General features: G+C 44.6%; 1 non-coding gene and 1 pseudogene across 1 annotated transcript; one reads left to right on the top strand and one right to left on the bottom strand.

The window, feature by feature from the left end:
• Positions 1–5,026: 5,026 nt before the first annotated feature.
• On the top strand, positions 5,027–22,070 carry LOC128473720 (CAP-Gly domain-containing linker protein 2-like; annotated as a pseudogene).
• Positions 17,313–17,442, bottom strand: LOC128476062 (small nucleolar RNA SNORA35). Its single transcript, XR_008347088.1, has one exon. It is a non-coding gene; the product is annotated as a small nucleolar RNA SNORA35 (small nucleolar RNA).
• Positions 22,071–24,407: the final 2,337 nt, after the last annotated feature.

The following is a 24,407-nucleotide window of genomic DNA, read 5'->3' as shown; positions in this document are numbered from 1 at the left end:
GTTTCCATTTTCAATCCTGGGCCACCAAAGTCATCGCCCTCTGGCATGTAGTCATCCTTCAGCTCTGGACACCACTGCACGGCCTGCCAATACAGGGCCCGGTATCCACAGTCATTTCAAGTGGAAGCAACTTCTCCAACCCAGCCACTAAGTCCTCTTGGGGCTGTTCTCCCAGGTACTGCATTCGCCAATCTAGTTGAAGCACGTACCATTCCTTGGAGGATGGAAGGACTATTCCTCGGACACCCTGGTCCACTCTGAGAGCCTCCATCCAGGCATTTATGTAACTCATGACTCTGCTGCGCACCAACACGTCCTGTTGTGCTGGAACCATCTTTAGCTTGCTGCTGGTATACCCGATGGTACTCCGCTGGGACGTTTGCAAGGAGGTTCAAGCCGCTGCCGCCAATGTAACGGGTTCACCAAGAGAGCTGTAGTAACTCCCAAAGATCACCCACATGTATCCTCCTGTTGTCCCCGAAATCACTTCCAGTACCAGTCAGCATGCACACCTTGGAACCCTGCTATGTACATGTACCCAATAAGTAGACACAACTAGGGCTGAAACAACTAATCGATAAAAATCGATAATTAAAATCGTTGACAACGATTTTCATTATCGATTAGTCGAATCGATTTTTATCGATTATAAAAAGAGCAAATGCTCTGAAAAACTCCTCTCCTAATATAATCCGACCTTAAACAGAGATCGGATTATAACACTAGAATCCAGACCTGGATTCCCCTCACTGTCGGCCGGTGGATGTCCGTGCGATACGCACAGACAACTTCCGTCTCTCCCCTCCACTTCCATACACCCCTCTGACTCCTTCCCCCTCCCATACACCACTCTGCCTCTCTCCCGACTCCCTGGTGTTTTGTGAACCTCCGTTGCAGACAGGCACTTTCACTGCAGCTTCATAGAAGCCTCAGCGTAAGTGAAGGTGAGTAACGGAGGCTGTCTGTGCACATCACGCAGACTCCCACCAGCTGACAGAGAATTGAGGTCTCCTGCAGAGGATCATCCTCTCTGTGAGCTGGTGGGTGTCTGCGCAATGCGCACAGACAGCCTCCGTTAATGCCCTTCACTTACTCTGAGGCTTCTATGAGGCTGCAGTGAAAGTGCCTGTCAGCAACGGAGGTTCACAAAACACCAGGGAGTCGGGAGAGAGGCAGAGTGGTGTATAAGAGGGGGGAGGAGTCAGAGGGGTGTATGGGAGCCAAGCTTCCATACACCACTCTGGCTCCTCCCCCTCCCATACACCACTCTGCCTCTCTACCCGGCTCCCTGGTGTCTTGTGAACCTCCGTTGCTGACAGGAGGCAGAGTGGTGTATGGGAGGGGGCAGAGTGGCGTATGGGAGGGGGAGGAGGCAGAGTGGCGTATGGGAGGGGGAGGAGGCAGAGTGGTGTATGGGAGGGGGGAGGAGGTAAAGTGGTGTATGGGAGGGGGAGGAGGCAGAGTGGTGTATAGGAGAGGGGAAGAGGCAAAGTGGTGTATGGGAGGGTGAGGAGCCAGAGTGGTGTATGGGAAGGGGAGGAGACAAAGTGGTTATGGGAGGGGGAGGAGGCAGAGTGGAGTATGAGAGGGGGAGAAGGCAGAGTGGTGTATGGGAGGGGGGAGGAGGCAGAGTGGTATATGGGAGGGAGAGGAGGCAGAGTGGTGTATGGGAGGGGGAGGAGGCAGAGTGATGAATGAGAGGGGGGGAGGAGGCAGAGTGGTGTATGGGAGGGGGAGGAGGCAGAGTGGTGTATGGGAGGGGGGAGGAGGCAGAGTGGTGTATGGGTGGTATTATGAATTTCACGATAGCAGAGTGGTGTATGGGGGTGTAATGAATTTCAGGGAGGCAGAATGGCATATCTGGGGGAGTTAGAGTGGTGTATAGGGGGAGGTAGAGTGGTGTATGGGGGGGTATAATAAATTTCAGAGTGGCATATCTGGGGGAGGCAGAGTGGTGAATCAGGGAGTATAATGAATTTCAGGGTGGTGCAGGGCATTTATGGGGGTCGGAGTGGCATATCAGGGTGCACAGTGGCATATAGGGAGGTATAAGGCATAAATGGGGGCAAGTGGCATATTGGAAGTTATAAGACATATAAGGCATATCAATATTAGGCATATCAGGGGGGCATAAGACGTATCTGGGGGTAAAAGGCATATTGGGCGCTCATTTGCATATCACTGGCATATAACGAGTATAAGGCATATCGGGGGCACAGTGGCATATCAGGGGGCACAGTGGAATCTGGCACATAGGAGGTATAAGGCATATATGGGGGCAGAGTGGCAAGCTGGGGGTCAGTTGTGCATAACTGAGGGCAGTTTGGTAAATAAAAGAAAATATAAATAAGGCTTTTTTTGTCATAGTTTTTATTAAATATGAAAAATAGTTAACATATTGTCACGTACAAGTAATAGGAGGCACCGTGGTCAGGTTGGACTCCAGGACAGAACAGTTCATACGAGCCGAGGTCTGGATTCCGGAGAGCAGGATAATCGATAAACGGAGCCGAGGTCAGGATTCAGGAGATGGGGATAAACAATAAACGAGCCGAGGTCAGGATACAGTAAAACAACGTAGTCAGGCAAGCCGAGGTCAAACACAGGAATCAGGAAGGTAAACGCTATCTGGGCACTAGCACAAGGCATAGATGACCATCAGAAGGCAAGGTGTAGCTGGTCTGAGAGGTTTAAATGGGGAACCGCGGAGGAAGTCCGAATCTCCCATCAACCCATCATGACATCACTTCCGGTGTCCGGGAATCTCAACCATTTTGAGTGTGGCGTAGCCTCCCTTCATAAAGCCCTGCAGTTAGGGAGTTCGCCACTAGAGGGCGGAAGCAGGACACCACTTCAGAGGATGACAGCGGAAGTGACCGTGCGGTGGAGGGGGGTCTCCCTCTCCTTCCTGGCGGCTGCTGCGGAGGTGGCCGTGCGGTGGAGGGGGGTCTCCCTCTCCTTCGTGGCGGCTGCTGTGGAGGTGGCCGTGCAGTGGAGGGGGGTCTCCCTCTCCTGCGCGGCGTCTGTTGCGGCAGCGTGGGAACCGGGGACAGGTGAGTAACAGTACCCCCCCTCAAAAGGACGCCCTCAGGGCGACCACTAGGACGAGAAGGATGTCTTGCGTGGAACGCACGTATCAATCGTGGTACCGAAAGCCGTGCCGCTGGTACCCAGGAACGCTCCTCGGGACCGAGACCTCTCCACTGTACAAGGTATTGCAGACTGCCTTGTTGCCGCCGGGAATCGAGAATGACCTGGGGGGTACGTCCCTCCAAACCCCTCCTGGAAGTCTCAGCTGTAGAGTGTTCGCCTCGGGTAAACTGATTGCAGACCAGAGGTTTCAGCAAGGAGGTGTGAAATACCCGAGGAATACGAAGTGTTCTGGGTAGCGAGAGTTCGTACGCCACCGGATTAATCCGACGCAGAACCGGAAAGGGCCCAATAAATCGCGGAGCCAGTTTCATAGAAGGAACCCGGAGTCTCAGGAACCGTGTAGACAACCAAACCCTATCGCCAGGCTGATACGAGGGATTGGGAGGCCGCTTCCTATTGGCCTGACTTTGCTGGAGCTGAGCAGCACGTTCCAGAGCGGAGTGAACAGAAGCCCAGGTGGCACGGATGGAAGCGAGTCTCTCCTCCAGATCTGGAACAGGTGAAACTGGTAATGTCCCTGGGAGAGACTGCGGGAGTCGAACAATGTCCCGAATAAAAACATCTGCCAAGGTAGAACCGTTAGGAAGCTTCTTGAGCGGAATAAAGTGAGCCATCTTAGAAAAGCGGTCAACCACCACAAGGATCACGGTATGACCCTTAGAAGGAGGCAGCTCGACGATAAAGTCCATGGCCACATGAGTCCAAGGAACCGAGGGACAGGGAAGCGGCCGCAGAAGCCCAGCAGGACGTGTGCGGCAGGACTTGTTGGCAGCGCATTTGGTGCATGATTTGGTGCAGTGGGGCCACCAAAAAGTCAGAGAAATCAGATCCTTAGTGCGCGCCACTCCAGAATGTCCCGAGGTTCTGGTGCCATGGAGCGTACGTAGTACAGGAGTACGCAAACTAGGAGACACAAATAGTCTCCCTGGAGGTAAGGAAGCCAGAGCTTGTCCTTGAGAACGGGAAATGCGATCCAGGAGGGGAGTGTAGCCACATAATCGAATGGCATCGATGACTTTGGCAGAAGGAATAATAGGTTCAGGTTCCCTACTCTCCTCCTCCGGTTGTGTGTGCATGCGAGATAATGCATCTGCCTTGGTGTTCTTTGAACCCGGACGGTTTGTCAGCACGAATGGAAATCGGGATAGGAACAAAGCCCATCTGGCCTGACGCAGATTGAGGCATTTAGCAGATTCCATGTACTGGAGGTTCTTATGATCGGTCAAAATCAAGTACAGAAGCTCCCTCCAGCAGGTGACGCCACTCCTCCAGAGCCAGGCTGACACCCACATGGGTGCACCGGTCCACTGTACGATGCTCGTTGAGAGAGTACAGCTCCAACCCCAGATTCAGAAGCATCCACCTCCAGGACGAACGGTAGGTGGGGGTTGGGATGCCGTAGCACCGGGGCCGACGTGAATCTATCCTTGAGAAGGGCAAACGCTGACACCGCCTCAGGCGACCACTCTGCGACTTTGGCACCTTTCTTTGTCAAGTCTGTTAAGGGTGCAACAATCTTGGAGTAATTTCGAAGAAAAAGCCGATAATAGTTGACAAATCCAAGAAAACGTTGAAGAGCCTTGAGGCTCACAGGCTGCGGCCAGTCCTTGATTGCTTGTACCTTTGATGGGTCCATCATGTCGAACCCCTCAGGCGTGATAATGTATCCCAAAAACATCACTTTACGAGTCTCGAAGACGCACTTCTCTAATTTAGCAAACAGTCCGTGTTGCCGAACACAGGAATCAGGAAGGTAAACGCTATCTGGGCACTAGCACAAGGCATAGACGACCATCAGAAGGCAAGGTGTAGCTGGTCTGAGAGGTTTAAATGGGGAACCGCGGAGGAAGTCCTAATCTCCCATCATCCCATCATGACATCACTTCCGGTGTCCGTGAATCGCGACCATTTTGAGTGTGGCGTTGTCTCCCTTCATAAAGCCCTGCAGTTAGGGAGTTCGCCAGAAGCAGGACGCCGTGTACGAGGAGGTCTGCCTCTCCTGCGCGGCACTTCAGAGGATGGCAGCAGAAGTGACCGTGCGGTGGAGGGGGGTCTCCCTCTCCTTCCTGGCAGCTGCTGCTGCGGAGGTGGCCGTACGGTGGAGGGGGGTCTCCTTCTCCTTTGTGGCGGCTGCTGCGGAGGTGGCCGTGCGGTGGGGGGGTTCTCCCTCTCCTTCGTGGCGGCTGCTGCGGAGGTGGCCGTGTGGTGGGGGGGTTCTCCCTCTCCTTCGTGGCGGCTGCTGCGGAGGTGGCCGTGTGGTGGAGGGGGGTCTCCCTCTCCTTCGTGGCGGCTGCTGTGGAGGTGGCCGTGCGGTGGAGGAGGGTCTCCCTATCCTGCTCGGCGGCTGTTGCGGCAGCGTGGGAACCGGGGACAGGTGAGTAACACATATGAATTAATATTTACTAATAACTTTGTATTAAAACTTAGTTTGAGAAACACTGTGTTTGGGTTCTTTTATTATTATGTCAGTAAAATAAGAAGGTGAATAGAGAGAGGCCATTGCGATAAAGAGATGAAAGTGTAAATTGTACGTTTTTTATTACATTATTTAAAATTTTAAAAAAATTGCATTTTTTTATCCAATTAATCGAAAAAATAAATCGCCCAACTAATCGATTATTAATATAATCGTTAGTTGCAGCCCTAGACACAACTACCTTAAATTGAATACAGCAGGAATGAACAGTTTATTGTTGTAAAACATGGACTCATATAGCCACAGAACTTAATTAACATAAATTAACAATGATAAACAGGTACATGTAGACAACCCAACCTTTAATCCCCTTTAGCTACTGAATCTCGTCCTGGCAGCAATCCTGTTAATAGGATTAGTTTACACAATGGAGTTCCTGCCTGTTTGGCAGCCAGGCTGGAGCCATCTCTGAGTACCTTGGGCCCCTGTATGACAGGTCATTCTGTCACAGTATGTTTTACAGTGAAGAACTGCTATATTTTCTCTTTTTGGGTTTTCCAATGTAGGGGTTCTGTCACAATAAGGGAAAATGTATCAAGATCCAAAAAGAAGTCTGAAATGGCTCTTTAACCTCTAGGTATTTGCAATATTTTGTGCTTTTCTTGTAGGATTACAATATGTCACACACACATTGACTAGGTACACCTTTTCACTAATTTGCACCCAGTGCATTATTTGTTTCCTGGATGAAAAAGATATTGTTAGACAATTACCGAAAGTTTTCCTCCCCAGATACATTGTATAATATGGTAAAGCCATGCCTGTCACTGCTTGACTGGAAATCAGTGAAAGACCAGCATGCTGTAAAATCCATCAACGTTATCATAGCTAATGCCATTTCTTTTTTTTTTCACTATGTGAATATAGCTGGGGCAACAACTTTCTTCTCTTGCATATTGTGTCATTATTCTTCTCTACTCAAATTTGGTGGGGGGGCAAAAGGGGGGAAATGAATAATCTAGGGGGGGCAATTGCCCCACTGCCTCCCCCCTGTAGCGACGCCTATGGAGAGGAGGACTAACCCCCACACCACATTTCATCTGATCCCCTCAATCCTTTGGATATTTGTGATATTTCTTTTCCTATCCCTACTTCCTTTTCCACAGGTACCATTCCTACCATAATACCAACATTTTTGTGCCCCTGTGACTGTTTACATGTTTTGTCATGACAGCTATTGCTTCTTTCTAATATTATTTCACATGAATGTATAAATGATTGTTGGTGCCGTGCTGCAACATAGTAGAGTACTTTCATGGTGTACAGTTTTTAGTATTACTGACACTACACATGTTATGTCTGCATATTGTCACAAACTGGGTCCATACAGACGAGTGTAATGACCCAGAGTGCCCAAAGATGGAGTGCAGGAGTTATTGCGCAGTAGCGGAGTAGGACAGGGCCTGATGCCCGAGTGGGCATCTAGGGTTTTACAGCCACATACCAGCGTCCTGATATAGCATCTGATGTTAACCAGAATTTGGAGATATCCTGCAGGCACCTGCAGGCTGGGAGTATGGAAAGCTAAGCAGAGTACAGGAGAAACATAGCAAGCAAGGGGAACAGAGAAAGAAGCAAGGGACAGCGAGACCAAGCAAGAAACATAACCAGACAAGATATACATAATACAGGGTACCACAGGGAACAAGACAAGGAATACTCAAGATCTGACATGAACAGGACACCCTTCTACTGGGGATACAGGACAGGACACCCCTCTACAGGGGATACACGTTACATAACAGACTGACACACATAAATACAGGAACTAGCCTAGGACTGTATGACAACTATTGGAAAATCTGTCACATCTTATGGCCATAGTATGCTTAGCCCACCACTACGCCAACGTACTCCAATGAGGGTGGGTCCTAACGCTAAACCCTGCTTACTGAATCACTAATAAACTGAAACCAAACATTGAATCTAAACCTTTAGACTGATGACTGAGACAAACAGAACACGTGGGTGGGGTACACCTTATAAAGGGAACAGAGCTAAAGCAAAGAGCAAGACTGGAATCAAGGAATCAGAAGTACAGGACAGAGCATAGGAAAATCCAGGAATGGATTACGGCAAAGAGAGAACTGTAGCAAGGACTAGGGAAACTAAAGACATACAGCACTGCAGCCTGGATGAGGCCTGACACATATACTTGGTATGGCTGTTGATGTTTGCCCTTGAGCTACAATAAAGTGTTTTAGCTCTATGTATTGTTTTTTTTAATAAACACAATCAAGCCTATACTGACCCCTTTAGAATAACATGGACTGAGTGGGCACTCACTGGTTTCACTGGTCACCCTTCCCCATAGCATAATGCCAAGCATCAACTGGATTTATGTAGGATAAACTACTCCCTAAAAAAACTATATCACTTTGCTACAGCAGTGAGTAGCAACAAAGTTCTACTGGGACCCTGGAAGAAAAAGCGCAACCTGGCAACCCGGTTTTCCATCACACGTGCATTCTATATATCAAATCATCGCCCCCTCAGCCATAAGGCGAGAGGACCACATGTTCCCATTCTCACAGGTATTCGCTTGATTTTATCTAAAAGGCTGAGAGACTCCGTTTGTCCCCAACTCACTAAAATCTCACTCTAGAACACAGTGATGCAGAAACTCGGTTCTGCATTCCTGATAACAGTATGTGTGATCAGCTGTCAGTGGGTTACCAGAGACCCCAGCAGGGTCTGTGCAGAGTGTGCAGAGTGTCTAATGCAGGCGCCAGCATTCACACCACCTAAACACTTATTCTGGGAAGGAGCTAGGCTGTCATAGAATGCAAAAGCTCAGGATGTCCTATTAAATCCTTGTGGTAGTGTGTTCATGTTTTACAGGACACAACACTAACTCCTAAAGTCATAAAGGAGTAATCAAACACTGGCAATGACATATGGGCCCTGTAGGGTCACTTGTGTATCCAACAGTCCACATACATTTGGTTATATAGTGGAGCTAGAGGGCAAGAAGAACACCACAAAAGTCTAAAGTGCATATGATGGCTGGAGTGTCCCTTTACAAGGACATGGCAAATATCATATGCAATTTAATACATATGACAACTGAGTGTCCACTTTAAATTAATGTGTTTTTCTTACCCCTTGCAAATACATGGAGTGATTCATTAGAGCTGCCCCTATACATTTGCTCTCTTTTTCTGAACTCTACCTCTGTGGCTTGCATAAGATGCATTTGACCAAACACATCTCTTACTTACCAGTGCACAGCCAAAGGTGGTGGTAAAAACTGATGGAGTTATGGGCAGTTTGCTGCAGTGTTTTTACAAGACAAATTATTTTTATTTGTTTATTTATAGGTAAAACATGCATTAGATAGTAAAAAGCTGTGAATGGAGATATATGAGACATTAAACTATTTCCTTAATCTTAATCAATGTATCCTTCTGATTTCTAAAAAACCTGTCTGGCACCATAGTTTAACTTAAACCCCAATTATCACAGGATAATTGTAACTTCCACATAAAGGCTACAGGATTGATAAGCATGCCTATAAATGTTTGTTTGTTTGTTAATATTGCCTTGCTTGTTGCACACAGGTTCTCCATTGCATAAACAGGGATCTACCTCTTCAGTTGGTGCAGAAAAATCAAGTTCAAAGATCACTGAGGTTGGAGATGAGTTCTTGGGAGACTTTGTGGTTGGTGAACGTGTATGGGTCAATGGAGTAAAGTCTGGAGTGGTACAATACTTGGGAGAAACCCAATTTGCCCCAGGACAGTGGGCAGGAGTTGTTCTGGATGACCCAGTAGGAAAGAATGATGGATCGGTTGGTGGAGTTCGCTATTTTGAATGTCAACCATTACAGGGGATTTTTACTCGTCCATCCAAGTTGACTCGCCAGCCTGTGGCAGATGGTGCAGGAAGTGATTCTCATTCTGTGGAATCATTGACTACACAAAACTTGTCCCTGCATTCTGGAACTGCCACCCCACCTCTAACTACACGCATCGTTCCACTCCGAGAAAGTGTGCTAAACAACACTATAAAAACAGGAAATGAATAGGGATCAAATCTTTCAGACAGTGGGTCAGTTAAAAAAGGTGACAAAGATTTACGGATTGGAGATCGTGTTTTGGTGAGTCAAGATTTCCAGAAATATGTCATTTAGTGGAATGAATATATGTTCCATAGTGTCAATATGATTTCATTGAGGAATATTATGAATAAGTATCTGGGAGGCTTTTATTGAAATGAGATATTTTGCATATGATTTAAACAATGACACATTGACCTCAGACTCCTGGAGTAATGTACATTTAACCTGTATTTTATTCAAAAGCATAGGCTTGAAGAGTCGATTCTGCTACTGATATTCTAATAATGTTGTACTGTAGTCATTCTTAAATTTTGGTCCATTGACCTTTGCAAGGTGGTCCTTATGATGATTTAGGGATTGTTACAGAGTTTGAAAGTTTATGTGCACATAATCCAAAGTGAGAACAATATTTTAAAGACAGAAGATTTTAGGTACTCACAGGCACCCACAAAGGCAAGAGGCCAAAGACCGGTCATGGGTATTCATAAGTTAGCATCTAGGTAACATATATACAAGATATTTCTTAAAACCTCTATGGATATAGGGTGTTCGGTCAGGTCTCTTTAAATGGGCCTGGGTAAGCCTTAAGAGTCTTTTGTTTCACTTATCTTTTGAACCGAGATATTGGTGTATCTACTGTAGCACCATTGCCCCTCACTTTAACTACCATTATATTTATTTTACATTAAAAAATATAATGGTTATCTCAAATTGTGCCTATGTGGTACAAAATGCAAACAATAAATGATATGCCTCAGATTGGGATTGTTTTACTTGAATAAAACGCATACAAAATATCATGATACCTTTCTATCTGCTCTTTGGATGACCAGATTTGACTTTTCTGGTAATAATAGTACCAGTAATCATTCATAAAGCACATTTAAAGCGTAATATGTGCTGGTTTGCCGTTATTAGCCTATAGCTAATATAGGCCAAATTCTTAGTGTTCTTTTTTAGGTTCACAGTTACTATTTGGCTCACAAATCCCTTTGTCTCTCATCCTATCCTTGATGTCTCTCTTTCCTAGGAGCTCAGAATATTTGATGGATATGAGTGTATCACATTGTTCTACAACCCTTAAAGTTACAACGTGTAAAGAAATGTGTTCACAAACTAAATTATAAATCAAATCCAGTGTTTATATTAGTCAGTAGGTCACAGTCACATAAATAGCATTAGTAAAGATTTGCTCCTTTTCCCTCTATCCATACCCCTAAAGCAAGTGTCTTTCTTTGGTCATTTTGAATGTAAGGGGGTATTTTTTTCAAACATTGAACAGCTTATAACTAGTCCTTTGGAGGGAGGGGGTCTTTTCAGTCTGCTGTATTCTTTAACAAATTATAGCTCTATTTGTGTGATAATACATTAGGAGTGGGAAATAATAAGTGAATGTGGAAATGTTGCTGTACCTGGGCCTGTGGCTGGTAGGACTGGATTCTTAACTATGGTACTGCCCCAGCAGCATACCTGGTCCTGTGGTGTGTGGTCAATGGATGGATACGTGGGGCTGCTCTCGGTCTTAGTAGAAAAACGTGTGCCCTAAAGTGCCAAGGCCGCTAGGTCATCCCCAGTCTGGCCCTGAACGTGGCATTTATGTCAATATATAAAATAAGACTTGGGGACACACTGGCACCAGAAGCCATACTCTGAAGCCATGTCAATAATATCATGAGAAAATGGGAAATGATCTAGACTTACACTGAACGGATTAAACATTATTACCTTTATGCACTCATTTTAATGATAGAAATACAATGAATTAGCAGTTTCAGCATGTGTTGCAAGCACATTGTCTTTGTTTCCTCTTAGCTGTAAGGACAGTCCTTTTTTAAACGATCCAGCTGAACAATGTGCGGCAAGGCATCCACATTTATTTAATTTTAATGCGGTATCCTCTTACTCTTAGCTGAGAGCAAATCATCCTAACACTATGGTCTCATTAGCCACATCAAAAAGGTATTGAGAATTAAACTGTTAGCAGATTCTGTCACTTCTTAACTTTGAAACTGTACAAAGCCGAGACTGTCAATCTGTGCGCATAATCTCTGCAAGACGTTACTGTGCTTTTGTGTTGGTGTGATAATAGTACAGACAGCAATTATAATGCCTTTGTCTCCAGCCTGCTAAAGTATTTGTAGTTCTACCTAAGAGTCAACCAAAATCTTAAAGTTTATCTAAAATTCTGAGTAGGTAATTACAATTTTTCTCCAACCTTCTTACTATAATTAGCAAAAGGAACGGAAATGTATTGTTTAAGCTCCTTCAGTGTTTCCTTCATATATACATATCCCAAATGTCCCTCTTTTGGACCCAAGCCAACAGCCATGCTTCAGACCATACCCGCTAAATCGAAAGTGTCCCTCTTTGGCTTTAGTGGAAAAGATATATAGTTAAGCTATACATTGACAATGTAACTGGCAAGGTGGATGTACAGGTCCACAAGACTGATGAAAGTTGGTAAGGGGTAAGCATGAATATGTAACTCATTACAAGGTCTGAGTCAATAATCCACGTGATTATTTGGAAATAATTATTTGAAAGTGTTTGGAACATGCACTGTATGTGTAAATGAAAAAACAAATTGTTTAGCGCTTTGCATCATACATCATTGTTTAGTAAATCACATTTGACACAGAAAGGCACCTGGTTGGAAGTTTAAATTCACAATTTGATACCTTTTTTAAGGGTTTTTTGTGACTGACTGTAATGTGTGTTTTATACACAAGAATTGACTTTGTTGTATTCTAAAAAGTTTCAGTATATTTCCTTTTGTCGTGTACAATAAAATGACAAATAAAACCAACATGATTCTCTACATACTACTACACACTGCTTTTGCTAAAGTTTACTGTGTGTTATTAATATTAAACTAAATGGCTGCGTACAAGATATTTTAATGAACATCTTAGTTTCAATTTTAAGAACACGTTTGACTTGAATTAGCTACTTTCTATATGTGTTTTGTGTCTGATTTATCCAACTCTCTCATTATTATAATGCCAATTTTATTTAATATTCAATGGCATTAAAGCTGTTAATTTCCCTTAATCATGGCTTGCAGGTTGGTGGTACAAAGACCGGAGTGGTTCGCTACGTGGGAGAGACGGATTTTGCAAAGGGTGAATGGTGTGGAGTTGAGTTAGATGAGCCTTTGGGCAAGAACGACGGTGCAGTGGCAGGAACCAGGTATGCCGGGAACATAGTAAATCATTCTCACCAGGTTTTTCACATATCACACGTACACTTGTTTGCACAGGTATGTTGTCTGGTCAAAAACTAAACATAATATAATTTCTATTAATGCATTTATAATTGTTAAGCAAGCATACACTGCAAAATGGGTCTAGATTTTAAAAATCTACTTGCATAAATGCGTTGGCTTAATTAAGAAGAAGTACAAATCCAAGCCAGGAACATATCTAAGTAATAAGGAATGAATATACCAGGGAACAATACAGAGGAAAAGTAAATAAACATCCTTTGAATTAAAAAAAAAATAGGTCAGGCTGTCTTCTCCCTTAAGCGGTTAAGTGCAACAACCGAAGTAAATACCAGGCTGTATATCAAAAGAGACTTTAATTGAGTGGGTTGGGCCAAAGCTTTCATGTTTTTTACATCAAAAATTTGACCCTGCCATCTGAATGTCGCAGCTGGAATCGAGACTCATCAGACCAGGCAACGTTCTTCCACTCTTCCATTGTCCAATTTTGGTGAGCCTGTGTGAATTGTAGCCTCAGTTTCCTGTTCTTAGCCGACAGGAATGACACCTGGTGTGGTCTTCTGCTGCTGTGGCTCATCTGCTTCAAGGTTCGACGTGTTGTGCATTCAGAGATGGTATTCTGCATACCTTGGTTGTAACGAGTGGTTATTTGAGTTACTGTTGCCTTTCTGTCATCTCGAACCTGTCTGCCCATTCTCCTCTGACCTCTGACATCAACAAGGCATTCTCGTCCACACAACTGCTGCTCACTGGATATTTTCTCTTTTCTGGACCATTCTCTGTGAACACTAGAGATGGTTGTGCTTGTAAATCCCAGTAGATCAGGAGTTTCTGAAATACCCAGACCAGCCCGTCTGGCACCAACAACCATGCCACGTTCAAAGTCAGTTAAATCCCCTTTCTTCCCCATTCTGAGTTATTATGGAACTATATTGATAAAGCTGCCTTTTCAGGCTGAAATTGTAGTTAGAAGTGTTTTTTGGTTACACGTAAAAGAGAAATTGCCCTGATGAAGAAGAAGAAGAGGTTATTGTAGGAGGTTGCGCTGCCAGACATGATTGCACTTAGTCTGATAATGACCTGTAGTGTAGCAGAATAGAGTAGCGCAAAATGAATTTCCTAGACCCAGTTAAGGGTAATGTTCATGCTATACCATACAAAGACATTTAAGACAATTGTATGCTTTCAACTTTGTGGCGCCAGTTTGGGGATGGCCTTTTCTTGTTCCAGCATCACTGTGTCCCTTTCATGGATTCACAAACTTAGTCAATTAACCCCATTGAACATCTTTGGGGTGAATTTGAACACCGATTGTGAGCCAGGACTTCTTGTCCAACATCAATGCTAAATGCTCTTTTGATTAAATGGACACAAATTCCCACAGACACACTCCAAAACCTTTTGGACAGGCTTCTCATTGCATTTGGGAAACAGCCAATACAGACGAGATGTACCGTATTTGCTCGATTATAAGACGAGGTTTTTTTCAGAGCAAATGCTCTGAAAAATACCCCTCGTCTTATAATCGGGGTCGTCTTCTAATCAGACCTCAAATAGAGGTCTGATTAGGAGACTAAGATCCAGATCCCCCGCACCGCTGCAGGGGACCTGGATCCTCCTGTCGTCGCCCCCCCACACACACACACTTACCGGTGCTTCCGGAGGTGAAGTTGGCAGCGGGGGTTTGTATGCGTCCGTCGCAAATACCTTCCCCGACTGTCAGAGATCAGAGTTCAAGAGTTCCTGATCTCTGACAGCCGGGGAAGGTATTTGCGACGGACGCATACAAACCCCCGCTGCCAACTCCACCTCCTTCCGGCTGCCGCGGAATGAGACGTCAACCCGCTGGCCCGGCAATACAGCAGGAAATTGGAAGCACCGGTAAGTGTGTGTGTGTGTGTGTGTGTGTGTGTGTGTGTAGGGCATTTCTGGAATGCTTTACACCCCTATATGCCACTCTGGCACTTAGGGGGTTAAAAGGCATATTATGGGGCAGAGTGGCATATAGGGAGGTATAAGGCATTTCAGGAGGCAGAGTGGCGTTAAGGGGGCATTTAATAGTGCACTCTGCCTCCTGAAATGCCTTATACCTCCCTATATGCCACTCTGCCCCATAATATGCCTTTTAATCCCCTAAATGCCAGAGTGGCATATAGGGGTATAAGGCATTTCTGGAGGCAGAGTGCTCTATATAATGCCTTTTAACTCCCTTAATGCCACTCTGCCTCCTGGAATGCCTTATACCTCCCTATATGCCACTCTGCCCCATAATATGCATTTTAACCCCCTAAATGCCAGAATGGGATATAGGGGTATAAGGCATTTCTGGAGGCAGGGTGGCACATAGGGGGTCAAAAGGCATACCATGGGGCACAGTGGCATATAGAGGGTTAAAAGGCATATCATGGGCCACAGTGCCATATTGGTGTGGCAAGCCTGGGGGCAGATGTGCGTAACTGGGGGACAGGTTGGAAAATACAAGAAATAAAAACAAAAAAAAAATATTTTTCTCAATCATAGCTTTTATTAAAAAAAATAGTTTACATGAATTAACATTTCCTGGTAAAACTTTTTTCCTTTAGGGTCGTCTTATATTCAGGCTTTTTCTTTTTTTCCTAAGTTAATATTCAGATTTTGGGGGGTCGTCTTATAATCAGGGTCGTCTTATAATCGAGCAAATACGGTACTTTGAGAAAAAAATATTACGCTGATGGTCGAGATGCGTGTTTTAACATCAGAGAAGCCCAACACAAAGAAGTTCATGGGTAATTTTGTATTCAGTGGCGTGACATTTTCCATGCAGATGGACATTACATGGTGACAGAATAATACTATTTGCTTTAAGTGGAAAAGATTCCTTCGTGGAGAAACACTGCATATGTTGTAATGGGTGGGTATCCTAAAACAGCTTGTTTATGTCTTTTGGCAGTCTTTGATATACAGCCTGTACTCACTGGAACTTTATTTTCCATAAACATACCGTATATATAAGGGACTAAGGTACTAAATGTATTTAAAATACTTCCCACTGGCAGATCACATGCTCTATTATGAGTAGTCATCCTCTATTCTGAGTCATCACTAGTTTTGTTAATATATAATGAAAATTCAACTAAAAGCTCAAAGGAGGATACCAGAGAACACACAACTCACTATTATATAAGAATTAAAGCATTTATGATGTTTGATCTTTTTTACTTGACTGAAGATGTCATCAGTTGTTGGCAAATATCCAAAGGGAATGAAGTGTAAACATGGAGTACACTTATGCTTACTATATATTTAACTTTAAAGATGATGGGAGTTATAGCCTTCAAATAGACATTGCTATTTCATATAGGACTCTGGGACTTGGTTAGTTTTGGTTATAGTATGCCTCCATGACAGCAGTTGTGTATAATTTGATGGAATAGTTTTGTAGCGTGCTTACTGTCTAGACCAGTGATGGGCAACCTTTTTGGCGTGGTGTGTCAAAAATCGGCAAAAAATCGAGCATAACTCGCGTGGTGTGTCACTTCGACAAAAAAACATAATTTTGCGCAATTTATAGTTTAACCCCTTCGTGACAAAGGCTGATTTTACTTTTTGTACCCTTTGTGACAATGGCTGTTTTATCGTTTCTGCGGTGTTTGTGTTTAGCTGTAATTTTCTCTTAACCCATTTACTAAACCCACACAAGTTATATATTGTTTTTTTCAGGACAAGAAGGGCTTTCTTCAGACACCAAATTTTTTTCATATGATGTAATTTCCTATAATAAAAATAATAAAATATGACGAAAAATTGAAAAAAAACCACATTTTCTCACTTTTATTTGAAAAATCTTTTATTCATCATAAAAAACTACTGAAAAAACCTGCTAAATAGATTCTACTATTTGTCCCGAGTTTAGAAATACCCAATGTTTTTATGTTTTTTTGCTTTCTTCTACACGTTATGGGGCAATAAGTACAAGTAGCGTTTTGCTAATTCAAAACCATTTTTCTCTGAATCTGGTAATTCTGTCTCTACGTGGTATTTGGGGCATCTTTGAAGCCAGCAAATTAAATTTACCCCACCAAACCATATATTTTTGAAAACTAGACACCCCAGGGTATTTTAGATGCTGATAGTTTAACCCTTTCCATGCACTAATCCTACCACCAACCCTTGTCAAAGTTTGGGATAGTAATTGTTTTTGGTGTTTTTTTTCCACATACTTTGTACTTCAGGTGTGAAATTACAGCTCCTGGTATATGTTGCTGTCACACAACACCCCGATATGTGTCCAGCAACATCTCCTGAGTACATTGATACCCCACATGCATGGGTTTGTCAGATTGTTTGGGGGCAAAAGGGCCACATTTGGAACATGAGCAATTCAAGTTCAGTAGGAATTTTACATCTGGGTAAAGAAAAATGCTTGTACCCAACTATCAGTAGGGACAGGTTACAAGAAAGCCTGGCCTATCTCCAAGAAGGGATTTGATCTAGCACCTTAAGTGGTCCCTCATGCCACGGAATGGACACAGGGTTCACTTGACAGTGCAAATAAAAACGCTTAAAAATGGTGGAGCAAATAAAAGCTAAAAAACAGTAAATGTAACAAAAAATAAAAAAAAAAATACAAAAATGGAGCAGGAACAAAAAAAAAATTAAAAATGGGAAACTGTGTGATACAGCTTGAAGCAGTCACCGACACAGAGTGCAGGTTTTCCAGGGCAATCTGGACAGTAAAATGTGGTGTCCTTTCTTTGCCCCCTGCTGTAGCATACCCTGCATCTCTTTTGGGGATTCTGCTTCTTTGCTGTAGGGGGGATTTTAAAAATAAAATGGGTAGCCCCAATTCTGTTGGTTCCCATCACTGCTTGGGGACCAGGTGCATCACGGTACAAGATACCTGAAATTACTTCGAGCTGAAACTGCAAAAAAGACAGCTTCAGCCCAGTGTCTGCTTTTTTGTGCAGCAAAAAAGCGTTATAGGTTGCAATTTGCATTAGATAAATTGCAACCTTCTTGTACCAGGCCTTTGTCTTCCTCATAATGAGGTAGGGCTGTAGGAGTTGATCTGACAGATCAACTCCACCCATGTGCTTGTTATAGGCCCTGATGCACACTGGCTTTCTAGTGACCCCAGCTCTGCCACGGACAGAAACCTCCACGGTTCTTTCATCGTGGATGGTGCTCAGCATGCACACCTCTTTTCTGTCCTTGAACTTCAATGCCAAAAGCTCCTCTTGGCGTAGAGCTGAGGTCTCCCCCTTTCCTAGCCGGGTTCGTACCAGGCGTTGTGGGAAACCCAAGCGGTTCTTTTTTATAGAACCGCAAGCTACCGTATCGAAACAATACAGCAGCTTGAACAAAGGGACGCTTGTATAGAAGTTATCTACATACAAGTGGTAGCCTTTGTTCATAAGGGGGAATATTAGGTCCCAAACAATCTTGGCACTGGTGCCCAGATGATCTGGGCAACCTGGAGGGTCAAGGTAGCTATCCTTACCCTCGTATACCCGGAAGGCATGAGTATATCCTGTCTCGCTCTCGCAGAGCTTATACACCTTCACTCCATACCTGGAGCGCTTGGAAGGAATATACTGCTTGAATCCCAACCTTCCTTTATATTTCATTAGGGATTCATCCACGCAGATATTCTTTCCAGGTGTATAAACCTCTGGAAACCTGGCAGCGAGATGGGTAATCAGGGGGCGGATTTTGTACAGCCTATCAAACTGGGGGTCCTCCTTAGGGGGGCACAGGCTGTTGTCGCTAAAATGCATGAAACGAAGAATCATTTCATACCTTTGCCTAGTTATAGTTTGGGCAAAAATGGGGGTACTAAAGATGGGGCTGGTGCTCCAGTAGGAGCGGATGGAGGGCTTTTTTATAATGCCCATTAACATTGTGAGTGCCCAGAATTTAAGAAATTCTGGCACGTCAATGGGAGTCCATGGCTGTTTTGCCCAAAAAGAATTAGGGCTAGCAGCACGGTGCTGCTGGGCATAAATGTTTGTTTGTGTGACAATGTCTCCCAAGACATCGTCTCCCAAAAAAACCTGCACAAATTGCAGTGGAGTGAATCCTGTAACATCAATATTGATGCCAGGAATTCCAGAAAAAGGAGGGATAGCTGGCTTGTACCTATTAGGCGCTACCCATGCGTCTGGTGCACTGCCACGACTACGTGTGGCAGGCGTCCTAACAGCCACAGATACATCACTAGATGTATCTGTGAACTGACCAACGTCAAAATCTGACGCTGTATCAGTGGCCTCAGAATCTGTGGCCAAAAAGGCATACGCCTCCTCAGCCGTATACCGCTGCATGGTAAGAATTGCAGCAAAAATAGTGGGGAAGGAAAGGGTTAATGGCTATAATAAAAAAAAAAAAAAAAACCTAAAAAAAAGTAAAAAAACCTAAAAAAAAGTTAAAAAAAATGTAAAAAAAAAAAAAACCCCAAAAACAATTGCCACTATGCAAGATCACTGTTTATGCAGTGATCAATGGCAATGAAGGGGTTAATATTATATGGGTGGCTCTTATAAGAGCCTTTGGATCAATATATATATATTTTTATTAGGGAATACCTGAAATACCAGAACACACCGATCTGTCTCTCTCCCTCACTAGAAGCAAGTGAAGGAGGGGGGCAGATCCAATACTGATCAAAGGCAATGTTTAGAAAACATTGCCTTTGATTTATCAAATCATGATCACTCTTATGTCCATGACATCCAGCAACACCCCCCCGATGATGTCATCAGGCTCCGCCCCCCGGCTTGATGGGCGCCGCCATCTTGAAACACCGCGTGTGTTTCGAAGACACCGGCACAGGGAAGGTAAGTTGAGCATTTAGGAAGCGATCGCGAGTCGCTTCCTTTGCTAAACAGGTGTTGCAAAGATGCCTCGATACTGAGGCATCTTAGCAACACCAGCTAAGCAAAGGAAGCGACTCGCGATCGCTTCCTAAACCCGTTTTTCGGCGGCGGGTGCCGCCATGTTTGAAAGACGTGCAGTCTTTCAAACATGTTTTTTTTTTGCTCCTAGGAGCGATCGGGGGGGGGGCGGGAATGTTTTTTTTGGTGTTGCTCAATGCCTCGATGTCGAGGCATTAGAGCAACACCGTTTGAGTGAAAAAAATCGATCACGGATCGATTTTTTCACCCGTTTAAAGACGTGCCGGTCCTGGCACGTCAATTGTCATAATCGTCACGATTTTCAGTGACGTGCCCGGACCGGCAATTGTCACGAAGGGGTTAAACTATCTCCCAGCTCTGCCACTGTATGGAACAGTATAGAGTGATGGGAGTTATGATGTACTTTAGAGCATAATTATATAATGAAAAATACATTGGAAATGGTACAGCATAACACCCATCACTCTCACACACTTACCAATCCACACGTATATACCAATCCACACGTATATACCAATCCACACGCATACCAATCCACACATATATACCAATCCACACACATATACTAATCCACACACATACCAATCCCCACATACCAATCCACACACATACACCAATCCACACACATACACCAATCCACACACATACACCAATCCACACACACACCAATCCACACACATACCCCAATCCACACAGATACCCCAATCCACACACATACCAATCCACACACATACCAATCCACACACATACCAATCCACACACATACACCAATCCACACACATACACCAATCCACACACATACACCAATCCACACACATACACCGATCCACTCTCACTGTATGCTTTCCTACCTTTCCTCTTTTCTCCTTACAGCTCCTTTTCCTGCTCTTCGCTCCTCTTCTTCTTCAGTTCTTCTGTCTTCTTCCGAGGGCACGGGGTTCAGAGGGCACGGACAGCGGTGGGCGCGGCTTCAGTGTTGTGCGCCGGGATCTGACAACAAACCCCGGCGCACAACAGCTGTTGCCGCGCGGATCGCAAGGGAGCGGTATCGGAGGTCTTTAACAGACCTCCGGCTCCCTTGAGTGATTTTAAGCCGGGTTCAAGGGAGATCCTTGAACCGGCTTAAAATCACTCAAGGGAGCCGGAGGTCTGTTAAAGACCTCCGATACCGCTCCCTTGCGAGCCTGCTCCTCATTACTGTCCGTCTCTGGAGGGGTGCCGGGTGCCGGCAAGTTGGCACCCCCCTGATAAGCGGCACCCGGTGCGGACCGCCCCCCGCTAGGTACGCTACTGCACGTGGCGCCCCCCCCCCGTTCCTCCAGCACAGATTCTTTCATCCTCGGCGGCCGTGCAGGAGCCGAGGATGAATCGCATGAAATCCTGCGCGTGTCACCCCAAATGGCTACGCGTGTCAGCACTGACACGTGTGTCATAGGTTCATTATCACTGGTCTAGACAATATTTTATAGTGGATAATATGGTGAGAGTATTGCAGAGTTAATTGAAAATGCAATACTGTCAGGTTGTTACAGTCTCAGCTCAGCTTGAGATGCCGCATGCCTAATTTGTAGAGTTCCTTACAAGTTATCAGTCATCTCCTGAGGGAACCATCCTTCCAGAATCTAGGATTCTATATCCACAGACCTTATGAGCCTTCTACGTGTGGAGCGGCTCTGCTTGGCAGTATGCTCAAATGTAAAAAGCATCTTAATAAAGCCAAAGAGTATTGACTACTATTAGCTAGCATTGTATGGAACTTCGGTAGCTATTGTGGCTGTTTTCAAGGCAGCTGCATATTAGCCATTGGTATGTTGTTTTTTCTAGCCCAAACTACACCATATCATAGAATTGCCAAAGTGGTGGTGGTTGAGAGGCAAAGCCATCCAAAACTTCCCCTTTAAAATGAAGTAACTGTAATGGTGAATGCAATGGTAGCTATAATGTTTTCCCAGCTCTTGCTTGGTAAACCTATTCTCACTCTGCAAGTGAATGTATAGCAATGATGACTTTACTTTTACATTTTCCAGGTACTTTCAATGTCCACCAAAATTTGGCCTTTTTGCTCCTATTCACAAGGTGATCCGTATTGGGTTCCCATCAACAAGTCCTGCCAAGGCCAAGAAAAGCAAGAGGATGGCAATGGGTGTGTCGGCACTGACACATAGCCCTAGCAGCTCTTCCATCAGTTCTGTAAGCTCGGTGGCATCATCCGTAGGTGGCAGACCAAGCAGAAGTGGCCTAGTAAGTAATCTGTCCTGTTCTTAAGTTTCTACCTACTAGTTATACATTTTTGTATTGCCCACAAAATATGTGGAAAAGTGAGTTTCAGTTTGTACCCTGGAACCTGGAAAAATACTGCATTATATGTTTTTTCTTTTTTAATAATTGTTTTATGTACCGTATTTGCTCGATTATAAGACGACCCCCCAAAATCTGAATATTAACTTAGGAAAAAAAGAAAAAGCCGAATATAAGACGACCCCAAAGGAAAAAAGTTTTACCAGTAAATGTTAATTCATGTAAACTATTTTTTTTAATAAAAGCTATGATTGAGAAAAATATTTTTTTTGTTTTTATTTCTTGTATTTTCCAACCTGTCCCCCAGTTACGCACATCTGCCCCCAGGCTTGCCACTCCAATATGGCACTGTGGCCCATGATATGCCTTTTAACCCTCTATATGCCACTGTGCCCCATGGTATGCCTTTCGACCCCCTATGTGCCACTCTGCCTCCAGAAATGCCTTATACCCCTATATCCCATTCTGGCATTTAGGGGGTTAAAATGCATATTATGGGGCAGAGTGGCATATAGGGAGGTATAAGGCATTTCAGGAGGCAGAGTGCTCTATTAAATGCCCCCTTAACGCCACTCCAGAAATGCCCTATGCCCCCATTTAACACACACACACACCCTATACCCCCATTTAACTAACACACACACACACACACACACACTCTCTCTCTCTCTCACCCCTCTCTTACCGGTGCTTCCAGCCGGGGCAGCGGGTTGACGTCGGCTTCCGCTGCAGCCGGAATGAGGTGGAGTTGGCAGCGGGGGGTTTGTTTGCGTCCGTCGCGTATACTTTCCCCGGCTGTCAGAGATCAGAGTTCCCCGCACCGGTGCGGGGAGCTCTGATCTCTGACAGTCGGGGAAGGTTTACGCGACGGACGCAGACAACCCCCGCTGCTAGCCACACCTCCTTCCGGCTGCAGCGGACGTTGTCTACGCGGATCGCGTAGACGTCAACCCGCTGCCCCGGCAACACAGCAGGAAGCACCGGTAAGTGTGTGTATGATGGGGGGCGTGAGACAGGAGGATCCAGGTCCCCTGCAGCGGTGCGGGGGATCTGGATCTTAGTCTCCTAATCAGACCTCTATTTGAGGTCTGATTAGAAGACGACCCCGATTAGAAGACGAGGGGTATTTTTCAGAGCATTTGCTCTGAAAAAAACCTTGTCTTATAATCGAGCAAATACGGTATTTAAAGTGAAGGCATTGTGTACCAGCGTAAATTGCGGAAGAGTGGCCCATTGAATTTTGACATCACAGCTGTAACCTAATCCAAGGAGGTAATTTAATTTGCAATTTGGCCTAGGTGCTAGTCTGCAGTCCATTTATGATCATATGCGTACAGTAGTGACCAAGGTCTAGTATTGCACACGACAAGTAAGTGAATTAAGCAAATATTAATGGGAATACCTCAATATTAAAATATTGGATTCTTGAGTTCTTAAACTTTCTTGATCCTTTGTTTGACGCTTAATCAGCGTTAGTACATGTAAACAAAACATATCCCATGGTGCAGATCTCAAGAATACATATATATTAATTAGATTAATAATATTATTATATGTGGCAATTGACTAATTAAATGCTTGCCTGGTATAGGAGCAACCCACTGCTCCTATGTTTGAGGAGCAACCCGAATGCTGTGATGACTTATCTCCATTTGCACATAGGTTCCCAACTGTGTTGCTTTCTGCAGGTTTCCCAAAAGCACCAACAAGGAGAAGAGAGAAGTTCCAGTAAAATATTATGTAATGAAAATACAATCAAAACAAGTATCCACTTGTATTAGAAGTCTAAAAAACACACACCTCACTGCTGCGTTTTATGGATCAAGCCGGGTCAGTCTTCCCCTACAGTTGAGTCAATTCCCAATACTTCACTTCCGGGTGACGTTGCAAGGTTTCACGGATGCGCACTGACATGTTGCACCAAGATCTGGCTTCTTCAAAGTGCTGTGATCGTAGATGGTTCTTGGCCAGGGGAGCATTCTCGGGTTATCTCCATGTATTCCTCGCTTAAAAAGGAAACTTATCCAGGCCCTAAGGACTGCAGTGGGCCACTTCACCAGAAATGTATGTGTCCATGGGCTGCACTCATTTTGCATTGAGATAAAATATACAACATGACTCCTATTGTTATATAGTGAGCCAGACCCAGACGGTCGTACAGCATGGCTCCTATTCTATAGCAAGCATGACTCCTAGGATTACATAGCAAGTCAGACACAGATGGTGGTACATCCAATGACTCCAATTTCATAAACCTCAGAAAAATGTAGATAGATTCGTGGAGAGAGAGGTGCAGAAATGCTT

The sequence above is a fragment of the Spea bombifrons genome, chromosome 2 (assembly GCF_027358695.1).
Source record: "Spea bombifrons isolate aSpeBom1 chromosome 2, aSpeBom1.2.pri, whole genome shotgun sequence".
In the NCBI taxonomy this organism is placed as follows: Eukaryota; Metazoa; Chordata; class Amphibia; order Anura; family Pelobatidae; genus Spea; species Spea bombifrons.
Note: the sequence above shows the minus strand (reverse complement) of the source record. Positions and strands in the feature narration are given on the sequence as shown.